This window comes from Acomys minous, assembly GCF_964271855.1.
Source record: "Acomys minous genome assembly, chromosome: 16".
Taxonomy (NCBI): Eukaryota; Metazoa; Chordata; class Mammalia; order Rodentia; family Muridae; genus Acomys; species Acomys minous.
Genome location: NC_140498.1, coordinates 58022988 through 58027272, shown reverse-complemented (window position 1 = coordinate 58027272; position 4285 = coordinate 58022988). Strand labels below are relative to the sequence as shown.

At 48.0% G+C, this 4285-nt stretch overlaps 1 pseudogene across 1 annotated transcript; it reads left to right on the top strand.

The window, feature by feature from the left end:
• The first annotated feature begins 875 nt into the window (after window positions 1-875).
• LOC311586547 (small ribosomal subunit protein uS5-like) lies at window positions 876-1822 on the top strand (annotated as a pseudogene). The gene has a single exon. The product of its transcript is annotated as a small ribosomal subunit protein uS5-like (transcript).
• Window positions 1823-4285: the final 2463 nt, after the last annotated feature.

Genomic DNA, 4285 nt, shown 5'->3' with positions numbered 1-4285 from the left:
GAGGGTGGGGTCAGGGTCGGAGGCGTGGCTAGCTACGGTCCAGAGAGCTGGTTTAGAGGCTGAAAGCACTTGCAGCTCTTTCAGAAGATCTGGCTTTAATTCTCTACACCCTCATCAAGCAGCTCACAACTGCCAGCTAACTCCAGCTTCAGGGGGAATCTGATGCCCTCTTGTGGTCTCCACAGGTACTGCTCACTCCTGGTGCACATGTAGGCCAACAGGCGCGCGTGTGCGCGCACGCGCACACACACACACACACATACTCCCATCATACGCAAGGCATGCACAAACACGTCACACTTATGCACACAAACAGTAATAAATTGACATGAAAAGTCAGGGCGGGACTATTCTGGCTCCCAATACCAGTTCCACAGTAATATATCCCCCCCCCCCCAAATAAAATGTGAACTAGAGGCCTGGAGAGAGATGGCTCAGCAGTTAAGAACATTGGCTGCTCTTCCAGGGGACCTGAGTTCAATTCCCGCACCCTCATGGCAGCTCACAACTGTCTGTAAACTCCAGTTCTCGGGAACTGCCACCTTCTCTGGGCTCCATCAGCACCACTTCCCAGCAACCACAAGGTGGCTCACAACCATCTGTGATGAGATCTGGTGCCCTCTTCTGGCCTGCATGTGAACATGCAGGCAGAATACCATATAAATAATAAATAAATCTTTAAAGAGTAAAAATTACATTAAATCTAAACCAATAATTTAAAAAATAGTAATACGATTGTCTATTGAAGTCAAAGAAGATACAAAATAAAACTGTAAATTAATTCAAAGGTAATGCAAATAAACAGCTGAATGAAATAAGAAATGATACAGGATAAGAAACAGAAATTCAATAAAAGAAAACACTGAAAATGTCCATTGAAATTTTAGAAGTGCCGCTTCTTCTTCCTCGGGAAAACACCAAATGGCGGATGACGCCGGTGCAGCGGGAGGGCCCGGAGGACCCGGGGGCCCAGGATTAGGAGGGCGAGGCGGCTTCCGCGGAGGATTCGGCAGCGGCCTTAGGGGCCGTGGTCGTGACTGAGGCCGTGGCCGTGGTCGAGGCCGCGGGGCTCGTGGAGGAAAAGCCGAAGACAAGGAGTGGATCCCCGTCACCAAGCTGGGCCGCCTGGTTAAGGATATGAAGATCAAGTCCTTGGAGGAGATTTATCTGTTCTCCCTGTCCATTAAGGAGTCCGAGATTATTGACTTTTTCCTGGGCGCATCCCTAAAGGATGAGGTTCTCAAGATCATGCCAGTGCAGAAGCAGACACGGGCTGGCCAGCGGACCAGGTTCAAGGCTTTTGTCGCTATTGGGGACTACAATGGGCACGTTGGTCTTGGTGTTAAGTGCTCCAAGGAGGTAGCCACTGCTATCCGAGGGGCCATCATCTTGGCCAAGCTTTCCATCGTCCCTGTGCGTAGAAGCTACTGGGGGAACAAGATTGGCAAGCCCCACACTGTTCCATGCAAGGTGACAGGCCGCTGTGGCTCTGTTTTGGTGTGTCTCATCCCTGCCCCCAGAGGCACTGGCATTGTTTCAGCTCCTGTGCCCAAGAAGCTACTGATGATGGCCGGTATTGATGACTGCTACACATCAGCCAGGGGCTGTACTGCCACCTTGGGCAACTTTGCCAAGGCCACTTTTGATGCCATTTCCAAGACCTACAGCTACCTGACACCCGACCTCTGGAAACTGTGTTCACCAAGTCTCCTTATCAGGAATTCACTGATCATCTTGTGAAAACCCACACCAGAGTGTCTGTTCAGAGGACCCAGGCTCCAGCTGTGGCTACCACATAAGGGTTATTACTACAAGAAAAATAAAGTGGATTAATTCTGTTAAAAAAAAAAAAAGAAAGAAAGAAAGAAAGAAAGAAATTTTAGAAGTGCCAAAAATAAAAATAAAAAATAAATAAAATAAATAAATAAAAAGAAAAAAAAAAAAAAAGAAAATTTGGAAGTGCCAAGCCTGTAATCCCAGCACTTGGGAGGCAGAGACAGGTGGATCTCTGTAAATTCAAGGCCAGCCTGGTCTACAAAGTGAGTCTGGGACAGCCAAGGCTACACAGAGAAACCCTGTCTGGAAATACAGAAAAAGAAAGAAAAGAAAGAGAGAAAAGAAAAGGAAGAGAGAGACACAGTAGAAAGCATCATCAATACAATGGATCAGACAGAGATGGAAGACAAGATGAGTGAATTAGGAAAGCACTAAAACCTATGAGAGACAGTAAAAGCAGTCCTAAGAAGGATGTGTGTGGCTCTAAGTACCTTCATTTTTAAAAAATCAAAATAATGTTTTTTTCTGTTATGAAAGGGAGTTAACTTTGGGGGCAAACTGTCATATTATGAAGCCTTCAAAAATGTCATTTTCCTTTATTTTTAGCTAAAGTCTTTTAGAAAACTGAACAGAGCCAGAAGCACATGTGTCTGCCATTTTAATCTCTGCGGTATGTACTCCCAGCCTTGAGCTGACAGCATGCTGAGGCACCCCAGCTCTGAGGGGCCAGGAAACTACAGAGCACACCCAGCACCACAGAAGGTAGATGCAATGGCAGAAGATGCCTGCAGGTACCTAGGCACACCCAGGCACAGACACGAGAGTGTGCATGCAGGGAATATGGTGGGCACGTAGGCCTACAGACAGACAGACAGACAGACACAGACGGGCTGCTGTAGGCAAAGGCTTCTGAACTCAAGGCCGTACTTAGACAAAACCCACACAAAAGCCGCATTCTGTCAGAACGGTTCTAGAATTACATCTCTCCATCAATTACATCATTTTTATAGTTACCTTGCAGTTTCCCTGCACATCCCCCTGTCAGCCGCTATTAACTGACTTGTGGTCTCTAGATGCGCAGTGCCAACCATAGTTTCGCTGACTCACCATGTGGTCTAAACAACGTGGCCTGTGTACCCTTCTGTTCCTTACACGTGTCCACGGATGCTATGACCCCACGCTGAGCATCCTCAGGAATGCCCCTGCTCAGCTAATGGGGCAGGTCACAGCAGGTCACCCTAACCCCACCCACCTTTAGCTGAGCCGGTTGCAGGCAAGCGTGTGCAGGATGGTGTGCGCCTTATCCCGCTTCTTCCTGGGAGATGGTTCCATACCAGGAGAAGCAACCTGAGGGTACCCACAACACCCTCAACCCCATAAAGTGGATTCCTGGTTTTTTGGGGTTTTTTTTGGGTTTTTGTTGTTGTTGTTTGTTGGTTGATTGGTGGGTTTTGTTTGTTTGTTTAGTTGGTTGGTTTTTGGTTTTTCAAGACAGGGTTTCTGTGTAGCCTTGGCTGTCCTGGACTCACTTTGTAGACCAGGCTGGCCCTAAACTCACAGAGATCCACCTGCTTCTGCCTCCCAAGTGCTGGGATTAAAGGCGTGCACTACTACCTCCTGGCTATAATTTATTTATTTTTATTTTATGTACATTGGTATTTTGTCTGCATGTATGTCTGTGTGAGGGGGTCAGATCTTGGAGTTGTAGACAGTTCTGAGCTGCCATGTGGGTGCTAGGAATTGAACTTGGGTCTTTTGGAAGAGCAGTCAGTGCTTTTAACCACTTAGCCATCTCTCCAGCCTGCCCCGCCCCCATAAAGTGGATTCCATTACAGAACTCCTGGGTCTCCGTATCCCCCCCCCCCCCCCCCCCGCACTGTGTGTGTGTGTGTGTGTGTGTGTGTGTGTGTGTGTGTGTGACAGCCCTGGCTGTCCTGCACTGGCTTTATAGACCAGGCTGTCCTTGAACTCACAGAGATGTGGCTGCCTCTGCCTCCTGAGTGCTGAGATTAAAGACATGCGCCACCTCCACCCGGCAAAATTTATTTATTTTTACTTTATGTGTTCACGTCCACATATGTACACACATCACATGCATGCCTAGTGTCCTCGAAGGCCAGAAGAGGGCATTGGATGCCCTGGAACTGGACTTACAGGTAGTTGTGAGCAGCCATGGGGCATGCTGGGAGTGAAAGCCAGATATTCTCTGAGCAGCCAGTGCTCTCAACCGCTGAGCCATCTCTCCAGCCCTGCCAACGTTCACCCTCCCTCTGTCTGTGTGTGTGTGTGTGTGTGTGTGTGTGTGTGTGTGGGTGTGTCCCTCTCTCCCGCTCTCCCTCTCTTTCCCTCCCTTCCTCCCTCCCTCTCTCTTTCTCCTGGACAAAAACCTCTAAACTTAGAAAAGAGTCAACCCGCAAGACACTGATTTAAATCTCAAAGTATTTTTGTTCATTTAAATCCCCTTCTCTCTTGAGAAACGCACTTGAGAAAGCTCATTTGACAATGAATA